At 35.2% G+C, this 25,805-nt stretch overlaps 1 protein-coding gene across 1 annotated transcript in view; it reads right to left on the minus strand.

The window, feature by feature from the left end:
• Positions 1-25,327, minus strand: part of LOC112826011 (bifunctional heparan sulfate N-deacetylase/N-sulfotransferase 4) — a 403,078-nt gene extending 377,751 nt beyond the window's left edge. The window contains exon 1 of the mRNA XM_025874089.2: positions 25,205-25,327. The gene's annotated coding sequence lies outside the window, so the exon portion shown is untranslated. The remainder of the gene's footprint in view (positions 1-25,204) is intronic.
• Positions 25,328-25,805: the final 478 nt, after the last annotated feature.

A 25,805-nucleotide genomic window follows, 5' to 3' on the forward strand; every position in this document is an offset into this window, starting at 1 on the left:
TAGAGAATGAAGAGAAGGTTACCAGAGGGGATGGGTAAGGGGGTGGGTGAAAAGGTGATGGGGATTAAGGAGTGCATTTGTGATGAGCACTGGGTGTTGTATGGAAGTGTTGAATCACTATATTGTACACCTGAAACTAACATTACACTGTATGTTAACTAAGGTAACTTAAATAAAAACCTAAAAAAATATGACCATTCATCAGCACAATTCTAATGTTTTATCTTCAAAGATCAGGTCACCCAATAAGCCTTTATCATATCTTTCTGCCCTATGAAATGGGGGTACGGGATTTCGTTATTGAATAATTAAATTACATAGAGCATATTGGATTGCAAGACACACCATCTAACTAGAACTGTATAGTTGATAAAACTGCTTGAGGCTAAAATTGTGAGAAGTTAAAATAATTTAAAAAATGATGACCCTTTTATGATTACTAACATTATGAATATTTGAGACAATCCATGATATGACAACCAAAATAGTCAATTCTTCACATTCATTAAAAGAAACATGGTATTTAGAACTAAATAGGTGACAATCAGGTTCCCCTTATACACTCTTCAGATTATATAGGTATTATCATTTTCAATTTTAAAATGAGAAAGAGAGTGAGCTGGGAAGACTTTTTGTGAAGGGACTTAACCTTACAACCAACATATGAAACATCTGAATGAACAGGCATGTATTGTACTGAATAAAAGAACACAATGATTTATTTTAAATGGTTGTTGAACTGTTCTGTGAATGAAGAATGAGAGTAATTTTGCAGGACCTCCAATGATATGATTTAGGCCAACAGGAGAAAAATCAGTAAACATGAAAGGACTCATGAATGCCAAAATTTTCAACAAACCAGTCAAAATTTGAATATATTCCCTGGTATAGGCTCACATAATGATGTTATAAGGATGTTGTATAAAGACTTTAGTCATTATGTAGGTAGTTGAACTATGCAACATTTAAATGTCCTAATTTTTTAATTCTTGATTTATTATGATTCTATTTATTATTTCACTCATTTTTCATTCACTAAATATTTGATTTTTTCTTATTAGTTAAGAATGGTTCATCTCTTTTACTAATATAATAAGCCTTGTTTTTTTTCTATTTGAAAATTCATTCTAGTTCTCTGATATTTGGCCACACCCTCTTCCTCCATTATGTTAATATAATTCTGTCACAATTTTTATCCTTATTTTACCCTACATTCAAGCACAGAGTGACATGAAAGCCAAAATTTATCATAAGAAAGGAAAATGCAACATCCATTCTACACCATTGAATCACTTTTTTCTTTTTGAATCACTTTTAAGACAAGTGATTTACGTGAGTTGAGCAGAGTGTCATGTTGTCTTCTAAATAAACTACATATTTTACAAAGTAATACTAGAAAATATAAAATTAATGTGAAGATAAAGAATACAACTTCCTTATTATAAATGCTATTTGGTTTCAATCTCATAAATTAATCTTTTAAAAAATAAAATCCCAATTTTTATCTAAACACACTAAAAAGGTTGGAAATATTAATCTGACATAGATGTTGCCTCTGTTATGGACAAAAATTGTTGCATGTTAAAACTAATACAATGTTATGTCAATTATATCTCAATTACAAAAAGAGTTTGACTATACCAAGTCACCAAATAGTTTAAGAACAAAAGGTATTTCTGCTATTGTTATTTACTTGAGGTATTTAAAAGAATTTTTAATTGTAACCCAATGTTTGTACCTGTCTTTTGTCATCAAGTAACATTTAAATTTGAAATAGGTTAAGCACTATGTGCTGAATCTAACCTACAGCATGCTAGAAAATTATATATTGTTTTCTTCCAGATGGTTATCATTAAGTAGGAAACACTGACACTGATGGAGTAAGGTTTCTAGCACTGTGCCTAGCATATTAATATGTGGTAGATGTCAGTATAATAAAGAAAGCAAAAAACTGAATCATTAATTGAATTCATACTTTCCATAAAGCTGGAATTGATGTCAAATACAATGAATACTAGTGTTCTAAAACTCATCGGCCTAAATGATGACCCTATTCTAAAATTATAATTTTATATGTTATAAATATAAAGTTGTAAAAAAATTAAAAATAAAGTTGTACATTTAACCCAAAACAAATTACTGAAGTACAGGATTATGTATATAAACCCACAATTGCTATCATAATTTATATTAAAATATAGAGCCTACAGAAAGGGAAAGGTTAGAATTTTTCTCAGTAGTCAGATGTCACCATCATCCCCAACCCAAGGATTTTATTTTGTTTGTAATCAAATAAAAATAAATAACAGATCACTTTTTTAAAGTCCTTTTTAGAACTATTACTTTGGCTTCAACTTTTTAGTAAGAGATATATACAACCGGGCGCCTGGGTGGCTCAGTTGGTTAAGCGACTGCCTTCGGCTCAGGTCATGATCCTGGAGTCCCGGGATCGAGTCCCACATCGGGCTTCCTGCTCAGCAGGGAGTCTGCTTCTCCCTCTGACCCTCTTCCCTCTCGTGCTTTCTATCTCTCGTTCTCTCTCTCTCTCAAATAAATAAATAAAATCTTTAAAAAAAAAAGAGATATATACAACCTAGAATGCATAATGAAGGGCATTATTAGAATGGTAAAAATTGTAGTAATATGCAAGAAAAAAGGAAAATAAAAACAGATAAAGATGCTTTTTATATAAAAAGAGGATTTGGGGACTGTCCTGAGCTATTCTTTGTGCTTTTTCTAGTCTTCTTTCTTTCATTCTCTTTTCTAAAGAATTCATTTCCTAGGACACGAGGTAGTGGGGAATGAGGATGAATAGGCAGAAATCTGAAGAGTGAAAACTGTAGCCATCCAGAGCCCAGTCTGTAATAAATTCTATGTAAGTATTTGTTAAATGCAACAAACAAACAAAGAAATAAAAATATATGTTAGTTGCTATGTCATCAAATATTACTTATAATTTCAGGCTTAGCTTCAAAATGTTTGGGACACATCCAAGTAGAAATATTAAAATATTGATTTAGGCAATTGGACTTAGTCCAAATAATTCTGGAGAAAATTCTGAACTGAAATCATTCATTTTCAGTCATCAGCACATAGTTGTATGAATGTGTAATTACAAAGGCAAAAGTAGAATGCAAGTTTCTGAGGGTTAGAACTGAGTCCTGAGAAGCAATAATAATGAAAATATTGGAAGAAAAATTATTTTCTGTAAAACATCTCGAGAGGAGTGTTAATGTCAGTCTTAATGTTTAATTCTACTGTAGATTATTCATAGGAAGTTATTCATAGAAAAACACAGAGGCGTGGCAAGGGCTAAAGAGGAATAAGTTTGTAGATTGGTTAGAGAGGAAATTTGACCTTTGAAGATTAGAAATAACCCTCTCTGGGATGATAAAATGATGAAGCTTGAGATATCTGGTATAGCCATAAACCAGAAAGAGATAAAAGTATGATTAACAAATTAAAAAATACATATATATTTTTCACTTTTGTAGAATTACTGAAAGCTTTATAGTAACTGGCTGGTGAGTTCTAGCATGCAAATCTGTGTACAGTTAAGGGAAGAAGCATGGTGAATCCTAGCAGTGTAGAAAGGACAATTACAGAAACTGCAATGAATGAGTCATTTCAGAAAGGCACAATGTCTATGAATTCTAAATAGAAAGATTACCCATCTCCATTTATTGTCAGCCTGCAGGCAAACACGTATTAAAATCAAGAATTTGTTTGCAGAGTGAGAATGGAAAGATTTGCCAGACTCGTATAATAGCAACTGAATTAAAGTTTTTTGGTGTTCATTATAACTATTAATGTAACTCTGTTGTAAAAGTCCCAATTCCTTATTTTAGTCATTCCCAAGAGTGCAAGGAAAAAGAGCTATGTTGATGAAACTAATTACCTGGTAAAAATTATTTTTAAAAATTATACTGAAAATGGTGCTTCATTAATATGAATCAATAATATAATTTGACTGATAAAAAGGCTAATGTTATCTCAGGCTGCATTAACTGAACGAGGACATCAAATCACAGGAAATAATAGTTCTACTGTACTTCATGTTATTAAAAATTAGTTTAAAATATATGTATCTCTAAGACTTACACTTTGGGTGAAAAAGTTCTAGACTGTATCAGAAAAGAAGGGATTAGAAATCACTTTATAAGCAAAGCAGTTTTCTCCTAGTGATTATATGTTTAGAGATCTTTTCTTGGTTTTGTCAGGAATGCTTTTTCCCCAGATCTTCTCATGATGACTCTTTCTTATTATTCAGGTCTCAAGTCAAATATCACCTCCTAAAGACGAATGCTTTGATCATTCACTGTATCTAATATTTCTCCCTCCCAGGGCAACACCTTTTCATCATCTTGTTTATTTATGGTCACAACAATGTATAATATTTTATATATCTGTATATTTTCCATCCAGAGAATATGATTTATGGGGGGTGAAATTTTCTCTGCCTAGCATATTCCTGTATCCCCTGCCAAGCACTGCAATTGGCACACAGTAAGCCACAAATATATATGAATGATAAATTTTTTAACAGGATATTCTACTGTATTCTACTAATTTTTCCATTAATTATTAATAAACAAATTCTACTAACTTTTAATAAACTCAAATACAGTAGAATATCCTACTGAAATGTTTTAATAAGGATATTTGAACTAGAGAAGTTTAAAGGAAAATATAATAGCTTGATTGAAATAGTCTGCATTGTTTCAGAATACAGAGTGAGAAATTATAGTTTGAATTTGAAAGGGGACATATATGTCAATGCAAGAAATAGCTTCCATACAACTAAAATATCTTCAACGGAAAGAGCTAACTAATGCAGAAACAAGTAGGTGAAAATTTCTAGTACCATACGCTAATTTGTTAATTAAACTGTAAAAGTTTGAGAATGGCCTAGATAGTCTTTAAAAATCCTCCAAATTCTTAGATTTTATTGTGATATAATCCATAATTTGTTACACATTTTTTTTCAAGAAGATATTAAAATTTCATCCAGTAGCATAATATATCCACTCCTATGCTTTCTACTAAGCCCACATAGGCTTTTTTTAGGAGGAGATTATTAATACCTCACTTCTTTACATATTAAGAAAACATTTTTAAAAATTATCAATTTTCATGTAACATAGGAATAAGCAATACAATCACACCAACAGTTAATTCAGGAAAAAAATGCATTATTAACAAGAATTCTGTGGTAGTTATGACTGTTCTCCATGATACTATCCTAAGGTTTTGACTTTGAAAATGCAGAACTATATATATAATTGTGTTATTCATAAATCATTCTAGTTTTAGATCCATTTATCTTTCCCCATGAATAGTACTTACAGATGTTACACCGGCTCTATTAGATGTAAAAAAATTACAAGATATTTTCTTTATTTGTTGGAAGAGGTCACCAAGAAGACACAACAACCAGTTAACCCTCAAGCTGGACACAGGTAATTGGAAGCTCCCTAACCCTCCCCTGTCCTTGAAATGTGTGTTGTCCTCGCATTCCCTGCTCCCAAAAGCTGATCCAAGGATACAGCCTTGACGGAGAAATGTGGTTTTGAACCTATCTTGACTGGGTAAGTAACTGAACCCATTTAAGGCTGCCATATGAACTTTTAAGCTTCTGTCATGTGGGTGCAGAGGTCTACTTGTCTTGTCACCAGGCAAGGTAAGTGCCTTAAGTACCCTTGCTTATGAAAACTGCCACCTACCAATCTGGAACAGTGGGCTTCTTTCATTCATCTCTCCATGTTCTCTGTGTATGGGGTCTGGTTTCAGATTTCACCCAGAGATTCCCAAGGATGTTGTGAATGTGAAACTGGCAAGCCAGCCAGGAGACTGAAGAAATGGGTTTTGGGAAAGGGGCTCTTTGTGGGGGAAATCTCGCATTGACCACCCACCTCTATATGGGGAGATGTGGCCTGTATGTTAGGTGCTTATGGGCCATCTCATTGAGTACAGGGATACCCTGAAAATGCCAGATGTTTTAATGCACTTGTTTGAGCACTGCACATAGCACACCTAGGGAAGGAAGTAAAACAAATTGTTGCCAGAGGGGGCTGGCCTTTATTGTGGGCAGTTTGACTGGACAACAATGCCCAACTAGAGGCTGAAATTCAAGTTAGAAAGTTGGAAGAAGAGCTGAAATTAGAGAAGGACATGTGGTTGTCCACATATTACTAACTTCAGGGCTGGCAGACAAGGTGGGAGAAGAGGATAATAAATTAGAGAACTTAGTGTGCCATTTTGCAAAAGTAGAAGGGCACATGATATCAAGGGTTAAGATCCAGACTCTTGTGAAAAAGCAGCTGTCACAATTTGCAATGAGATGTCCCACCAAACTGGGTGTTACTTCACACCCCTCGGAGAGGGGAAACTACTCAATCTCTTCGTTCTGCTGCAAACTGGACCTGTTGAAGCACATGATACCTGGAATGGAATACACATCATTGAAAGAGGGGAGGAAAGTGAGAGTCCTGGACTGGCATATCCCACTCGCAGCCCCCTCCTTATGCCTGACCGTGCTGCTTCCCCTGGTCAACATGTATGTTATGCACAGTCTGGTCAAATTCCTAAAGCTGCAGCCACGTTAACATTTAAGGATCAAGGCACAAAGGTTAATTCTTATAGAAAGGGAATACTTCTTCATACAAGTTCCTACTAAATATCTTTCCCCTCTTTGACCTTATACTTCTGCTGCTCCTGTGGTGTCCAGGCACAGTATGGGCACCTGAGGGAAATGTCTTTCTACAGCGGACCCACTTGCTTGCTGAACAAAGGAATCAATCCACTGTTAGGTATGTGGGCAGCTGCTTCTCTCTAGCTTGTCAGGATTGCCATGGTGGGTATCACCACTCCAGGGAGGGGACTGGAAAGCCCTAAAAGCAGTACATTAAGAAAGAACAAGCTAGAACTAGTACTCTTTTTTTTTTTTAAGATTTTATTTACTTATTTGAGAGAGAGAGAGAGAGAGGGAGAGAGAGCATGAGCCAGGGTAGGGGCAGAGAAACAGACTCCTCACTGAATAGGGAGACTGACGTGGGAGTCGATCCCAGGATTCTGGGATCATACCCTGAGTTGAAGGCAGACGCTTAACCTACTGAGCCACCCAGGCACCCCCAGGACTAGTACTTTTAATTCATTTGATATTACCAATATTGTTCCAGAGACCCGACCTGTGGCACACACTATCATTGACACCGGGCATGGGTATTTTTTTTCCTGCTAAAAAAACTGCAAAGCAGCCCATTAAACTGTTGACTGGAAGGGTCCTAAAAATAATCACTATTAGAGCCATGGATGGCATTGCTCAGATTTAGGATAGATTTATGTGGCTTTTCTTGGGTTATGGACAACCTGTATTTTATCCTTTTTGTTGGGAATAGAGAATTCACTCTAAACAGAACCAACCCAATTATACCCAAGTCCGAATGGCTTCAACACCACATTTCTATCTCAAGGCTGTATCCTTTGAGCGGCTTCTGGAAGCAGGGAAGGCAAGTGGAGCATACATTCCTAGGACAAGGGTGGGGGTGAGGAGACTTCAATTGCCGGGGTCCAGTTTATGGGTCATCTGGCAGTTACATCTTCTTCAAGACCTCCTCCAACACTCCAGCCTTCATAACCGGCTCATTCGGACTTGGGTATGTGACTGAATCCAGTTAAGGCCTCTATATTAACTTTTAAGATTCTGGTGTGTAGGTCCAGAGATTTACTCATCTTGTACCTAAGGCAAGTATCGTCAGTAAGTTCCCTTGTTTATTGAAATTGCTACCTGTCATTCTGGGGTAGTCCGCTTCTTTCATTGATCTCCCTTTGCCCCTCATGTACAGAGGCTGGTTTCAGATTATACCCAGAAAGCTCCCGAGGAGGTTTTGAACCAACACTATTTTCCAGTATTCTCATTTGGACCTCAAAGTATGCACTTATTCTTTTTGCTGGAAGTAGAAGAAAATTACCTATAACTATTTTAAGCATAAAATAACATAATTTATTGGCTCATATACCTAAAAATCCCCGAGATAAACCTGGCTCTTATCAGCTGAATTCACCAGCTCACTCTTTCTCTCCCCGTCACCCAATTTGATAATCTATTTTGATGGCTTCAATCTAATGCAGGCTATCTTCTAAAAAATTACTAAAATATATTTTAATTTAATCATCTCAGTGAAAGTGAATTTATCTATCACGATAGTTCTAGCAATTTCTCATCATTGACTTTCATTGGTTCAGATTGAGTTGGATGAGTTTTTCTGGGAAGACTCAAGCCTGAGCCGATCCCTGGTCTTTGCCAAACTAATAGCATGAACTGATAATTGGGTGGCAGGGCCATTACTCTCAAAGGAAAAAGAGTAGGTGCTTGCTCTGTTACTAGAAGAAGGAGAGATGGTTGGCTGGCCAGTAAAACAACAGTCATTTGCTATAGAACCTCTTTCTGAATTTGGGAAATTGGTGAATAATTCTGAGCTTACCTTACTCATGGCTTCACAACTATAATTTTGAAATTCTGTTCTCCTTCTCCCTCATTTTAATTCCTCATTTTGAATTAGTTCTTCATTTTACTATTTCCTGATATAATCTTCCTTCCCTTATATGTCAGTTTATTTTCATTGCCCATTTGTGGTTCCATTATATCCTTCTTGATGCATAGTGATCATAACCACATAGCTTTTTATATAAAACTAGAGGATAATTTTCTGTTGAGTTTCTAATGCCTTTCTGAGAAACCATTTCATTAGCCTTTAAGTCTGATGCTGAGTTTTGGGCCCATTTTCTTATCATACAATTAAAAAGGTTTTTTTTTTTTCCCAGATATTTTCTTGTTTGCTATCTAGAGCTCAGTACTCAATTTATTTTATAAGTGTGTTCATTCATTTCATAAATACTTTATATTAGAGTTGCTCCCAGATAAAATATTTTTGTATATGCCCTAAACAATATCTCTTTCTTGAGAGAGACAGGTAGGTAGGTAGACAGATAAATAGATAGATATCTAGATTTAGTCTAGATATAACTAGTCACCATAATGGCTAATCTCCAAGGTGTCACATTTAAAAATTATTGAATTACAAGGACTACTCTAAAAACCCTGAGGAATTTTGTAGATCTTTATTGTAGGTATCTTTGAAGTAGCATACAACATATTCCACAGAAAATTTATCTTTAAGCATTACTTTCTCTCACCAAAGTTTTCCAGCAAAACTCAGGAGTAGGGAAAACAAAATACAAACAAACAACAATAACAAAAAAAACACCACACACACAGAGAAAGCCTCCACTAGTCCTTTTCTATCCCAATTTCTCACTACACAGCTTGTTTTCCTCTCTATTTGCCCCTCCTTTGTTCTGCATCTTCATGCACCTGTCATAACCTAGTAGAATCTAGTCTGTGTTTCTGTGTGATACTGTTTGAGAATCAGCTCCTTGGTTATAATGATAAAAAAAATTATTTACCCTTGTTCTTATTTTATCACTAGATTTCAGAAGACTTTAGGTTACTTTCAAACTTGAGGATATCATAGTATATGTCCTCCTTTAGAAAATGTATTAAGATGTCAAAGGAGATGATTAGTAGCACCGATCACTAAGGAATCATCTTTAACAAAACTGCCAGCTTATCTTTGTGAGGTGTATTCTGTTTCCAAACAAACGGTATAAAATATAAAATAAAAGTTGAGACTCTGGAGTCAGACTTTAGGAATGCAGAAATGTTACTCACTTAAACACTTCACCTGCCTTATCTGTAACAAGAGGATGATGTTAATTTATGTATCTCACAGAATTGTCAGGAGCAAATGGTGTAATACATGACACATGTTAAACACTTAATAGTACTGATTTTTAGTATTTCTTATCTGAAATCAACAACCCACTGAACAATTATTCAGTTATCTTATGAACACCCATGGTAGTTTTTGAAAGGATGAGCAGATAGTATTAAATATTTCCTCTTTGTTTTCCTCCTGAAGTAACTCAAATTTTTTGACATTAAAAATGCTGTTTTTCTATAATAGGTTGGTTTGCTCAGCAGTTCTTGATTACAGGTTTTGTACCCTGATTTGATTAAGGCTCAGTGTTCTATAACTTTCTTGTTTTCATGTAGATCCCTTCTCACATATAGGGATCACAGTTCTTAATCTTGCAGACTTCTGCCACATTAGCTATTCTAAAAATAAATAAATAAAACAAGTTTGGGCAACAGTTACTCAATGCTATTCTTAAAGTCCTACAATATATTCCATGGATGCTGATGCATTCCAGTGGGCCCATGATGATTTTGTTCATTTGACCCTGTATTATGCTCCCAAAGCACGTTACCTATATCTGTTTCATTGTTTTCATATATATTTTAATTATTTATATGGCTGATTTATCCATGATTTGACTAAGTTTTCCTTGGAGATTTTATTTCCATCCCCTTATCATCATTCCTCTCTAACTTCTATCCCTTAAAACATGTGTGTATACACACATACACACACACGCACACACACACGCACACGCACACACACCCCAGGTCCAGAACATATTAAAGAGCTGGTAATTGTTTAGTGAATGAGTACATATAATATTTTTTAAAGATTTTATTTATTATTTATTTGAGAGAGAGACAGACAGAGATAGTGAGAGAGAGCATGAGCAGGGAGGAGAGGGAGAAGCAGGCTCCCCGCTGAGCAGGGAGCCCAACGCGGGGCTTGATCCAGGACCCTGGGATCATGACCTGAGCCAAAGGCAGACACTTAACTGACTGAGCCACACAGGTGCCCTGAGTACACAATATTAAGCACAATTTGAAAGTATCTTGAGCTTGGTGGTGGAAAAATCCCCCTAACCCACTGCTTACAAAAGACTAAAACATTTTGTTATCATTTTAGCCATTTTCTCCCCAATCTCACCCTTAATCTCAGAACCACCAAGGTTCATTGAGCCTTCTTCCTCATTTTGATTAAAGGGGAACCAAAAAAAGCAAGCACTTATTGAATATCTATGAGAGAGCATGGAGTTAGATACTAAAGTGGGGAGAAATGAAGTTGGGTAAGGTTGGGTCACTGGGTCCCACAGTACTGTTTTGAATAAAGTATCAAATACAAAGAGACAGTGAGTTAAGGTGGCCAGAGAGATTACTGCAAGTGCATGGGTTATGGAAGATGCTTGTTACAAAAATTTTTTTTTAAAGATTTTATTTATTTATTTGACAGAGAGAGACACAGCGAGAGAGGGAACACAAGCAGGAGGACTGGGAGAGGGAGAAGCTGGCTTCCCGCCAAGCAGGAGCCCGATGCTGGGCTCGATCCCAGGACCCTGGGATCATGACCTGAGCCAAAGGCAGACGCTTAACGACTGAGCCACCCAGGTGCCCCAGCTTGTTACAAAATCTTAATCACATTGTTTTACTTCATTATTAAGATTCCATTCAGATAGGTGGGGATGTCAAAGTACAGACCTGTGTCTTGGAGCTGGGGGAGCTGCCTGGATAGAGGAATCAAGAAAGCAATAAGGTAAATGAAACATTTTCTTTAAAAAGCTTGCAGATTCCTTCTAATATACTTCTGGAATACATTTGTACTTCATTTATTTTAGTTTATACATAAATTATGAGATTCTGGATATGTCATTATTTACATTTGCTACTTGTTCTAATTTTCAATTAGCTCAACACTGGGCAGCTAATTCCTACAGGGTCCTGTTGAGCCAAAATCTGAACAATTTAAAAAACATTTTTTCTACTTTAGTATTATTAAATTAGTTTATATTTTTGTAATGTAAATCTATTAATACCCTATTAAATAGTTATTTGTGAAGGTGTTTCTCTGGGTTTTAGGATTTTGTCATCATCAGTACAAAAATATGAAAATTATAATATAGAACTCTGTCAAAGGCCAATCAATATGGAGATACTATTTGTAAGAACTCCCTTTTTCAGAAACTGAACTTGAATAAAAATCACTAACTTGCTGTTTTTTAATGGACATGCTGGTATTTTTAACATGTAAAAAAATTATGAATGCCCCCTTATGCACCACTACATAAGGAATGTTATAAAGGTAACAAAGTTTTGAAATTAGACTCTATTTCACATTCACATGAGAACCTATCTTCCTTTTTCCCTAGTATGTGTCCACTACTATTATATTCCAAAATTAGGTTGTGGAATATCTTAGCAGGACTTATCAAAGAGGTGATACAAAGGGGTGCATGCACCCCAATGTTTATAGCAGCAATGTTCACAATAGCCAAACTATGGAAAGAGCCAAGATGTCCATCGACAGATGAATAAAGAAGATGTGGTATATACACACACACACACACACACACACACACACACACACACACACACACACACACACTGGAATATTATGCAGCCATCAAAAGGAATGAAGTCTTGCCATTTACAACGACGTGAATAGATCTGGAGGGTATTATGCTGAGTGAAATAAGTCAATCCGACAGAGACATGTATCATATGACCTCACTGATATGAGGAATTCTTAATCTCAGGAAACAAACTGAGGGTTGCTGGAGTGGTGGGGGGTGGGAGGGATGGGGTGGCTGGGTGATAGACATTGGGGAGGGTATGTGCTACGGTAAGCACTGTGAGTTGTGTAAGACTGTTGAATCACGGACCTGTACCTCTGAAACAAATAATAATTATATGTTAAAAAGAAGAAGATAGTAGGAAGGGTAAAAAGAAAGGGGGGAAATCAGAGGGGGAGACGAACCATGAGAGACTATGGACTCTGAGAAATAACTGAGGGTTCTAGAGGGGAGGGGGTGGGGGGATGGGTTAGCCAGGTGATGGGTATTAAGGAGGGCACGTACTGCATGGAGCACTGGGTGTTATACACAAACAATGAATCATGGAACACTACATCAAAAACTAATGATGTAATGTATGGTGATTAACATAACATAATAAAATTTCAAAAAATCTAAAAAAAATAGTTATATGGTTTCCCCATGTTAGCAACGAAACCACATCATTTTTATGACAGAGAGAAATCAAAGAGCCTTTGTAATGCTATAGAGATTGGATGATGAAGCTTAGATAAATAATAGTTTTTGATTTTTATATTTTGCAGCAACTGTAACACAGATACAATTTATTTAGGATGAAATTGTATGTTGACCGACTGACCAAATAAAGACTAAATGTTTCTTAAAAAAAAAAAAAAACGAAAATTAAAGAGGTGATACATCCTCTAGCTTAAAAAAGAAGCTGGAGCAACTAAAATATGTTTGAGATTGACATGATAATTCCCTCTAAAGTAAAACGAGAGAGATTTAGGGAAGACATCGACCCAGAATAACATGGCACCTCTTCCAAAATTATCAATTTCCAAAAAATTAGTAAATATCAAAGCAAAGGATTTAACATTTCCATAAATATACTTCAAAATTTAGAAATTGAGTGATGGGCATGGATTCACCCTCCAAATAAGAGTACTTTGGTAGAAATGTATCAGATGCATTGCCCTAAGAAGTCCTGTTAACTGCCCCTTCTCAGGTATGGGCAGAATGGAAACCACCCAGGTTTCTTACAGGGGCGGTAACCAAGAGGCAGTTGTTTGAAGTTCCCATACCCCCTGCCTGGCTTCTGACAGAACAGCGACTTTTAAAAGTTGCAGAAAAGACAATGAGAAGTATAGGGAATGAGCCAAGCCATTACGTTTGAGGGGAAAGGAGAACAGATTCGATGACTTTTGGCAAAGGGCTCACTTGAGAACTGTGAACCATCAGCACCTGTCTAGAGACCTATCACTTCTCAGTCTAGGGGACACAGCTGTGCCCAGTAATGTGGGAAACAAAGGCAGAAGAGAAATTATTAAATTTCCTAACTACCTACCGCCCATTGACAAGTCCTTGAAACAAGTAGAGTGACCTTTCTTTAGGGACTCAACTACCTGAATATTTATACTTTGCTAAAGGCAAAAGGCAATCTTAGCCCAACCCCCAAGATCCTGTAAGTCTACTTTAACATATAAGAATTCCTTTGGAGACTTCCTTTATCTCTCACCACCCCCCCAAGATATATGTTGGCAAACATTGCCGAAGTATATGACCCACTGAAATACATCTGAATGGTCTCATGACTGAATTTAACTAAACAGTAATAAATGACCTTTCCTAACAATAGCTAGCCCCCTCAGGATCCTGGAAACCTTGTTTCCAAAATACCTGGGAGGCTTATGCTATCCCTAGCCCCCTCCCAACTTGAAGATATATAATCACCATCCCTCACAACCCACTGCAGCTCTTTCTGCCCATGGGTCCTGTCCCTATGCTTTAATAAAATCACCTTTTTGCACCAAAGACGTTCCAAGGATTCTTTCTTGCCCATCAGCTTCGAACCCTAACGTCTTTCCTACATCACCCACCTCTAACTCCTTTCCACTTCTTGCTACTGCTCTTAGCATCTCTGTGTCAAACTTGTCAAAATCTGTAGGATTCCATCCACAGACCACAGTGGCAATAGCAAAAGTTGCTTTCCCACAATAGCAATGGGATTAGTTTAATCTATCGTCAGCAGTAATTTCTCCACTTCTGAAAGCCAAAGACAATTTTCCAGCTATTCTAACATGAATCATTGTTCACATTCTAACATCTTTAGGATCGGGACATGTATTTCAACTGATGTTGTCTTTTTATGGCAGAATATAAACTAACTACACATCTTAAGTCAGTGCAATCTTAAATTTGACCAAACATAATATGTGAAAACAATGTCTTGGTTATTCGTAGAACCTCAGACTGCTCTAAGATTGAAAAAAAAAAAAAAGCATTGACTTGTTACAACACCCTAGAGGAATGGGGGATAGATATTTGTGTCAGACCCACCCTTGGAAAAAGAGTAGAACTGTTTAGTTGTTCTAATTACAAAATTAAAAGGAATAACCTGAATTCCAGAGTTTGCCAGAACAGAAGATACACAAGCATTTAGCTTACAGTAGATGAGAGTCACCAAAGCTGATTTCAAGAAATTTTGCCCAAAAGTGACAAGAGGAAGGTTAAAAAGGGGATTCCAACAGAGAAAGGCTGAGTGAACTGAACATCACAAAATCAGGAACTTATGAGGGAATTATAAATGACTAGCCAGGTGAAAATGCATTGTGAACGTGCTTCAAAAAAGAGTTAGCTTTAAAGACCTTCTAAGCACAGAGAAATTCAATGCCAAATAACATCAATAACTGTCAAGTAACAAAATTCTGCCCTTTACCTCTTTTCTCACTAATCCCCTACTCCCTTTAATTATAAAGCAGCCTACCACAGGCTAGTGAGGTTGGGAGAGTGTAATAACCTAGGCAGGAAATAGAAAAGAAACCATGCATTCAGCCCTTTCCATCTTCAAGCTTCCCCTCTGGAAGTCTCATTCTCTTGAAAGGAATAAGATTTAATTTTGAATTCAGTTCTTATTTTTTAATTATTATGCTGAACTGGTCTTCTTAACTATTCAAGTGAGATCCTTCTCATTTGAATGAAAACTGAGTACAATCAAAGAGTTAAAGAACCTGTCAAATATTTCATCTAAGGCAGGGAAGTTCTATTCTCACAGAACAGGCTTAAATGAATAGAAAGAGAAGAAAAATAAATTTGTTTTCTGATTATACCATAAGAGCCCCACTTGTTCAATGAATTTTTCCATAAATAACTTTGAATTCCAAAGTGTTACCAAACATATCTTTCAAGTGCTATGAATGGAACATCTAAAAGATCAAACACCTAACATGAAATTTACTATTTTATCAGAAAAAAGCATGTTTAGTTTACAGAATCAAATTTCTTAAGTTGAGGCATCTTTCAAGGAAGGATTTTAGAAATATTCATAATTCATTAAAATTTCAACTAGCTTATAAGATTGGCTTATTAAAATATAAATTGAATTACCAATAATTGGTTTTTATGTCAATCTATACCATTTCCAAAGACTACTTTATTTTTGTATTCACACTTAAAATCAATGTTTGTAGAAAAAAATCATTAATGAATGAATAAACTAATAAACAAATGAATAGATAAATGAATGAACACATGAAAGAAAATGTACCTGAAATTTGGGAAAGGTGTCTGAATAACCTTGCTTGGCAGAGGCTACTTTATTCTCGTTAATGTAAAAAAGAAAGTGATTTGAACTTTCTATCTGTACTGAAAGAAGCACCATGGATTTAAAAACATATTTTATACATTCGAATAGACTTTGAATCTATCTATAGTTGAGTCTAATCAGAGTATTTAATGCAGCTAATTCAACACGGATATTTTGGTCTTCTTTCCTGAGAGTCTGAATTTGTGCCTCTGTGAAAGCGGGGGAGGGGAAAACCTTCTTTTACTCAACCTCTATCGTGGCTGAGCACAGAAAAAGCAGCTACCAGAAGGAACTGTAGCACAGAATTCAGAGTAGGTTCTCTCAAGAGAGAATATCAGCTGTTCTTATAGAGAAGGATAGGTCACTATTTATATTCATCACTGATACCATGGCTTTCTCCTGGATATATGGCAGGAAATGTACGCAAGGGAATGAATGTGCAGAACTTACTTTCTAAAGGTTACTAAAAGTAAATAAATGTAAAACATGGAGGTGAAGATGCCTCTTCTATATTTAGCCTTCTCTTGAACTCAGTATTAAAAAATAAGTGAAATGATTAGACTTGAGGATGTCAAGGGTCATTTCCAGGTTTAAAAATGGAAGAATACCATTTTCTAATTTGGAAACTTAATGAGCACCTTGGAAAATAAGAATATTATTTCCATTTGGAATTAAAAGAGGTTATCTGTGCCAAATACAAAGCACTGTCCTTTTCATACTGTATTAACATCCATTTCAGCTGTCGTTAATAGAAATATTTTTTAAAGCATTGATTGCATCCTAGTAACACTCCATTTTTCATGCATCTTGAAATTGTCCCATGACAGTTTGGCTAATTTAAAATATATATTTTTTCAAAATACAGGAAATATAATGTTCTGAAGTACCACTTAAAATTAGTAACTATTAATTTTACCCTTGCTACCTTTCTGTTGTCTGAGTATACTTTGGTTTATGTAAGTTTTAGGTACAAGAATCTAGAAGGTTGGAGTTTGTTTTTAAATTTGATGATTTTCCATTTGAAGTAAATATACAAGAAAGCATAGCAAACATTACCTAACCAAACACGGGGTTTAATGAACTGTCAGATGCCAAGGAACGTGGGCATAAGAGAAAACAAATGTATGCATCAATGCAGGCTCCAGGAGACACATCAGTATTTTTACACAATGGATAGTGCATTGAATATACACTAGGAGTCTTAGTACTCACTCAGGCTTGCCTATTATTAGGTGAGGATGGCAGGTGTGTGACAGGTTCAGCCTGATCACAAGGACTAAATTTAAATATAATGGCATATTTCAATTCTTCTGAGAGATGCATTGTGGCAGCTGGAGAGCAGAGCCTGAGCAATACGGGTGAGGGTGATGCTGAGAATAAAGTGACTGCTGGCAATTAATCACACATGTCAAGGAACAGTCAAGAGAATCTGTTGAATTTGACAAAATAAGGGACTCCACATGCCCCTGAACAGAGCGTCTAATTCCTCTGGCACTGTTGACTATGTTTGTTCTAATCAGAGTGGCACTGGGAAGGGATATTAAATGGAAAAGTAGAGATTCAATAAATATAAATTAATTAATGGCATTCTACAATATTATGGATTTTACTATAATTTAAAAAACAATAAAAACAGCAGTAGACAATCTTGAATTTTATATATAATTACAAAAATGTATTTTCATTTCCTTTGGTGTTTTGGGTTACTTTTTCATGTTAGTTCAACTCTGATGATTGGAGGCATGTTATGTCCTCTGATTTGTCCATACTTGTGGTTCCTATTCTAGTTAAACTCACTCCTATGTTCCACTTGACTCCCACATTGTTACAAATCTGTTATTTACTCTTCAGTCTCCCCCCTCCCTAGCATCTAGTCTGTCACTAACTTTATCAGATTTGCTTGTGAAATATCTTTCTAATTCCATCTCATTTCTGGTTCTCAGTTTCTACTTATCTAATTTCTCCTTTGCAAGACTGCAAGAGTTATTTTCTAATGTAAACCTTTTTCTAACACTCCTCTGCTTAAAGGAAAAGCCTAGAATAGCAACAAAAGAAAATCATATTTTGTTAATTAAAAATTTGGTAAAAGTTTGTTTTGACATGAACTTACTATATAAAACTAAAAGCATGTAATTCAAAAGAGTCTACATTGTCTATGTTTTATTTTAAATAAAAATAATATACATTATATACTTTATGAATGTAAGCTTAAAGGATATTCTTTGCATTGTTCATTGTTTGTGTACAGGTAATAATCATGCATGTTTTTGATAATGTATGTTTTTGATAATGGGGCACTGATCTTATGCTCAATTAAAGACATAAAAGTATCTTGATGAAGAAGACATACAGATAGCAATCAGACACATGAAAAGATGCTCAACCTCACTTATCATCAGAGAAATGCAAATCAAAACCACAATGAGATATACTTTATGCTTATCACAATGGCTAGAAACAAAAACAAGAGAGAACAAGTGTTAGAGAGGATGTGGAGGAAAAGGAACCCTCATACACTGCTGGTGGGAATATAAATTGGTACAACCATGGTAAAAAGATGTGTGGAGGTTCCTCAAAAAATTAAAAATAGAAAAAATGATCCAGTAATTCCACTACTGGATACTTACCCAAAATAAACAAAAACACTAATTCAAAAAGATGTATGCACCACTATGTTTATTGCAGCACTATTTACAATAGTCAAGACATGGAAGCAACCCAAGCGTCCACAGATAGATGAACAGATAAAGAAGAAGTGATACACACACACGCACAGAAATATTCCTCAGCCATAGAAAGGGTGAGATCTTGCCATTTGCAACAACATGGATGGATCTAGAGGGTATTATGCTACCTGAAATAAGTCAGACAGAGAAAGAAAAATACCATATAACTTCACTCATATGTGGAATCAATAAAACAAGTAAACAAACAAACAAAAAGAAGAAACAGGCCCCTGAATACAGAGAACAAACTGATGGTTGCCAGAGGGAAGAAGAGTGGGGGGATGGAGAATGGGTGAAGGGGAGTGGGAGATACAGGCTTCTAATTGTGGAATAAGTCACAGGGATAAAAGGTACAGCATAGGGAATATAGTCAATGGTATTGTAATAGCATTGTATGGTGAGAGATGGTAGCTACACTTGTGGTGAGTGTAGAATAATAACACACAGACTTGTGGAATTGTTATGTTGTACACCTAAAACTAATGTAACACTGTGTCAACTATACTCAAATAAAAAATTTTAGATAAAGAATTTGAGTGAGAGATGAGAGGTTTAACTTTAAATTATCAGGAAATTATTGTATTTCAATTCTGTATCTCCTAAAATCCTAATTGAATCTTCAATATAATTTTCTTGCCTTTTTAACTATGGTTACTTCCTTCATTTCTTACTCCTTCCAGATATCCCCACCCAAGATCAATGACAAAGTCATCCTTGAATTACTGAAAATGTCTTCTTTCAGGCAAAGTCTGTAACTGTTTGTATATAAAGGGAATTCCCTAGGAGGAAGAAACTATATAATGCAAATTGGGACCTTGCCCCCTCAGTCTTCTTCCCAGTCACCCTCTAAATACTTATGTCCTCTGAACTTGTATTTTGTTAATGGAAGATTAATCTGAAAAAAAATCAAGGATTTTGTCTAGCATTAGAGATGAATAAAAGCTTAAACATAAATGATTTTCAAGAGACATTTATATTGTTTCATAGCTTTCTTAAACTTCGGTCTGCAATAATTATTTTTCTTGAAATAGAAAAATATTAAATGATGAAATTAGGAAGGAAGAGAATAGGCAGACAGAAGGGTAGTAGGGAATATATTTTCAATCTGCTCATGGTAATTCTAATTCAGTTTAGCACCAATTCATAGCAAACAAAGACTCAATAGATGTTTATTGTTTGAAATAATGAATTCAATAAATACCAGCTGGATATTCATTATTATCAAGCCTTTTCTAGGCTTGGGGAATTCCTAATTTAGTGAGGAAATGCTGAATGTTGATTCATTTACTCAGCAAATACTTAAGGAACACATATGCTATGACAGATTCTGAATAGCACTTTGGATACAGGGGAGAACAAGCCAGTTGTGACTTCTGAATTCACAGATCTTCTAGGCTGGTGTCATAATAGAAGATATTTAAGTGCTAAGAACGTAAACTGAGAAGCATTTACTTCTACCTAAGGGAGAATGAAATAACACCCTGAAATTTGTTGAGCATTTATCGATGCATAAGCCAAGCATTGTCCATAGATGTGTCATTTATAGCACCCTGCTGGTTTATAATAGTGAGACTTGTTTCTGAAATGCTAATGATAATTTCACATATACTAAAATAGAACAATTTATTATAGTATAATATATAATCTTATTTGACTGTTATTCTATTTTATTTCTCAGTCAATTATTTGTTCTAAGTTGCTATCCTCAATTATGTTTATTATAAAGTATGGTTTACACCACTACAACCTCTTTATCTGCCATTTCTTCTTTATTTTGATTTACAGTTTTGACTCATATGTCTGACAAAAGGAAAAAGAGTGATGTGTTTAACCTGATGAAAAGAAATAAAAGATGTATCACACAGGATATTAAAATGGAAGTCATATAGATGTTGAAAGACCCATCAGAAAGTGATTGAGAAAATAAATGGTAAAGATTATCATACAAATTAGGGCTGGTGGATGGAATTTCATTATATGAAAGATATCAGGAAATTTAGAGCAACTTTCCAGTATGGCTAAAGAATTGAATATAAGGTAGTTGAAAGAAAATATGATGAGAGCAATTGTAAGTTTGCTGTTATCTAAACACCTGTACTATGCTGAAAAAATTTTTTATATGGGGATCATGCTATGAGGGTCCCATAAGGAACTGATCTAGTTAAAAAGATCGTGTCCAACAATATAGCCCCCTCCCAAATTCAATGAGTGTATGTGAGCATGATACACTTTATCTTTCTTATATAAGGATAAAGGTCTTGAAAAGAAGTAAAATTTGAACTTGTTCTATAGCTCTATAGCTAGAACAATATACTGTGCTTCAACAGATGGCCAATGGAAAGAAGAGAAAATTAGTCAGAATGACCTAAATATCTACTCACTATTCTGGGACTTTGAGAATGTTACAAGGTGAAGTTATGATCAAGACGGGATCTGGAGAATGCAGAAAAAATTTAGAAATTTAAAGAAAAACAGTTGGGAAGTAGTACTGAATTTTGATGTTATTAAAGTATATGCAGTTATTTTAAGTAGTGTTGACATGAAGTTCAAAATATATTAATATAATCAAATGAAAACAAAGAAAGAAAATTGGAAAATATTTAGGTGGGGTTAGATTTTTTTTTATCTAATCCCTATTTACTAATTTTACAAGTTGACTTAATAAGTGTCTTTTTTATATAACATGGCCAAGAAATAAGTAAGGTAAAAATAACTATAAATAGCCATAATTTTTTTCTGGAATTCAATTTATTTTGTTGACAATAGAGTATCTAACATCCTCACTTCTATTTAACAATTTAAATTTTCTACCTCTACCTCACTGATTAGTCCACAAAAAACCAAAAGCAATAATCTTAAAAGGTCTTAGAGGAAATTTTTGCTTCTGGGTATGAGTGGGTAGCTTGCAGCAAAACAAGGCCAGTTAAAATGCAAAAGACAAATCTGTGTCTAGAATTGCTAGAGAGGATTTGAGGGAAGCAAGGAGAGGTAGATTGATGTTCTATAAGCTGCAGTAAGTGCAGTGCATTTGCCAATTCTTGGAGAAGGTAAAAAGGCGATGAGTTCAGGCACAGAGCTATTACTAAGAGAATGGAAAACTAGCAGAGATTTCACCAATTTCATAAGTCTGGGGAGAAAAAGTAGAGGTTAAAACTACAGTGGCAGCCAAGACATGAGAGGCCAAGATCTCAGAAAAATTGAGGCATAGGGAAATGAAGCAAAATCTTGTGATTTTTCTTTGGGGGATTTATTGAATTCTTAAACTGCAGAGAGAAAGAAGCAAAGAAGCTAAAGGGATAGTTACTCAAAAACATCACGTAATTGTTGACAACATTAAAATGTTGAAGAAACTAAAAGTAAAATGGGAAGACATAGCAAGGAGAGGGACTTTTAATAAAAACACACCATGAGTATATCAGCTCTTGATTAGATTGGGGTATTCAGCTCCACTCTAGCTATTCAACAGAAGGAAACATGAATCCTCTTCAGAGTAAAATGCAAATTATTCAGTCTTTATAATTATTAATGCAAAATGTCCCAAAATCATTAAAAAAATACTCAGCGTACCGAGAAAAATGAATGACAACAAAATGTGACCTGAGAAAGACCTAGACATTATATTTATTAAAGATGTACTTTAAAGTAAATGTAATTCAAGTTTAAGAAAATAGAGGATATAATGAAGAATTTCACCAGAGAAGTGAAATCTATAAACATGAAAGAATCAACATAATTTTTACTATGTCCAGCTTCAATAACAAATTAAGAAATAAACAGATGAGTCTAACAACCAATTGGATGCAGCAAAAGAGAGGTTTAGTGACTTAAGTGAAGTTCAACAGAAAATATCCCAACTAAACTCTGTGGAGAATGAAAGGATAGAAAATAGAAAATAGGGATGAAAGGCATAGGAGAAAGAAAAAAAAAACCTAACATACTTTCAATTTGAGTTATAGCAGGACAGGAAGAAGGGAACAAAGTAGAACAATATTTAATGATGGCCAAGAATACTCCAAGATTGGTAAAAGACTTCAACCCACAGACAAGAAATGCTAAAAAACCCAAATAGGATAAACTATAGAGAAAGGAGAACCATGGCTTTGTCCTTCACTAATACCATCAGAGTTCTGTATCTGGGTAAAGGAAGCAAATACTGATATCAGTAAAAAAAATAGTGATGCTAGAATGGGAAAATGATATGTGGAAAATATGGTGAACTTGACTGTATCAATGATCAGGAAGCAGGCAAAGAAAGAGGAGAGAGATGCTCTCATGAGAGGTCTGCCACAAGATGCAGAAGAGGAGTCCTCCATCACAAAAGGACAGGCCTCCTGCACAAGGAGAGAGAAGTGGCTTCATCAAGAAAGAAGGGAAGGAGGAACTCAAGGTAGCAAATCGAACCTCCTTGGTTTTTGTTTGGATTATATAAAATGAAAGGGTTGGTGGGTATAATTTTTGATATACATATGTAGCAATTTGTGGTTGTCAATGTTTTTATATATTTTGTCTCTCTTATCTCATGCTATAATTAAGGCAGGGCAGATATTTAAAAAATCTTCATTTCAACCATAGTAGAACTGATCTTGAGAAAAGTTGATTGTATTATTTTATAGGATCCTTCTGGCTGTAACTCTCTAGAACATGACCTCTAATGAAGAAAGTATGTTTTTAATACAAAATCAAGTCTTTGATATTAGATATTATTAAAGAATTATAATTAATACTTTTAGGAATGAAAATGATATCATGGTTTAGTTTTTAAGAACCCTTTTCTTTTATATACTAAAATACTTTTGACTATGACACCTGGAATTTGCATCAAAATAATGCAAGGAGTATAATAGCAATGTTCTACATCTTGTTTTTGGTGATTCTGAAATGGATATTCACAATCAAACTGAAAAGAAGATTTTTACATTTTGGCACATGCAAATTGTATCTAAATAAGAAAACATATCAAAAAGTAACTAGGAAAGATGATCTAGAAGAAAATAACAAAGCCTGTGGACTGATGCTATAAAAATCAAGACAGGCAAAACTACAGTAATGAAAACAGTGTCTTTTGGTATAGGTATAGAAAAATGGACCAATGGAAAAGAATAAAACCACTAGAAACAAACTCAAAAATATATAGTGACCTGATACAACAATTTTTATCCTACAGTAAAATTAGGAAAGAATGATCTTTTCAGTAATGGCCATGGGTCAACTGGATAAACATGTAAGAAAAAAAATCAGTCTTACCTTCTACTTTACATTATATTAAACAATTCCAGATGGAAAATAAATGTAAATGTCAAAGGAAAAGAAATAAATCTTACAGAAGAAATCATAGGAGATTTTCTTTGTGATCTTGGATTAGGCGACATTTTAACTAGGTAGCAAACTCTTAACTGTAGAGAAAAGAAGATAAACAGAGATATATTAACATTAAGATCTTCTGTTTATCATTGAGAAAATGAATAGATAATACACAGAGTAGAAGAATATATTTGCAATGTGTACATATGATAGAGGCTTATAGACTATACATATATATAAATTATACAAATGGACAAAATAGATAACTCTACAGAATACTTAGAAAACAATTTGAATGGCATTACAAAAGAGGATATCCAAATGGCCAGTCAGCATATGAAAGGTTCTCTACCTTATTAACCACAGAAAAATGCAAATTAAAATCCATTGCAGGGACGCCTGGGTGGCTCAGTCGGTTACGCGGCTGCCTTCGGCTCAGGTCATGATCCCAGGGTCCTGGGATCGAGTCCCGCATCAAGCTCCCTGCTCAGCAAGGAGCCTGTTTCTCCCTCTGCCTGCAGCTCTCCCTGCTTGTGCTCTTGCTCACTCTCTCTCGCAAATAAATAAATAAAATCTTTAAAAAAAAAAAATCCACTGCAATCATTACCCAGCCGCCAGAATATTAAATCAAAAAGAGACAATATCAGCTTCAGTGAGAACTTGAAGTTATTGAACTTTGTATATACTACTGGTGGCAGTATAAAATAGTAAAAACAACTAGGAAAATTGTTTGGTGGTATGTACTGAGGCAGAATATACGCCTATTTTGTGACACACAATTTCACTCCTTGATGTATACGCAGCAGGTAAGTATACACATATTCAACAAAACTCGTATATGAGTATTCATAGAAGCATTATGCGTAGAAGCTTAGTAACCAGAAACAGCCCAAAGACTATTGACAGAAGAATAAATAAATATGTTTTGTCCTATTTGTAAAAGCAAATATATTTTAGTAATTGCTGCTATATAGAACACCAATGTTAAATATCAAATTCATGATATTGAGTGAAAGAACCAAACATAAAATGGAATATGCTACATGATTCAAGTATATATAGCTCAAATCCGTGGATGACTTACCCAAGACTCTTAGATAAGAACAGGAGGAACAGTGAATTCAAAGGGATCAGCGGGCACCTCTCCTGTGCATATCCTTGGCCCAAGGGTGTTGGCAGTCAGCTTTGGATCCTATTCCATGTCACCAAAAACTGTTGAAAAAATTATTGAAGAAAACAACTTGGGTAATATAAACAAATTCTATTTAACACTTTAATGAAGCAGACAGGCTCCGTATGGAGAACTGCAAAATGGATCAGAGTGCAGGAAGCTTTTATAGGATAAAGAATAAAGAAAAAGGAAGAGGCAAAGAGAAAATATCTGATTGGCTGGGTTCACACAGGCAGCCTTGTTTGGGGTACGAATTCTTGGAGTTGGCTTCGAGTTTGGGGACTGGCTGACTGAATATACTGTGTTTGTGGTTACGCTGAGTGTTTACAAGGGCATTAAAATTACCTAACTTTTGCTTTGCTGACATGACACCCTGGGCAAGAGTGGCTCCATCTTGGGCCTAGAAGTTTACTTCAAGAGCACCAAAGCTAGTTTTCAGCCAGAGGTCCTGCCAAACTCTGGAACCTTGAGGTTCTGCTTTAAGTAATGCATAAGGCATGGAGGACATGCTTTT

This window comes from Callorhinus ursinus, unplaced genomic scaffold (genome assembly GCF_003265705.2).
Source record: "Callorhinus ursinus isolate GAN/ISIS: 27379988/994484 unplaced genomic scaffold, GSC_fseal_2.0 scaffold4, whole genome shotgun sequence".
NCBI lineage: Eukaryota > Metazoa > Chordata > Mammalia > Carnivora > Otariidae > Callorhinus > Callorhinus ursinus.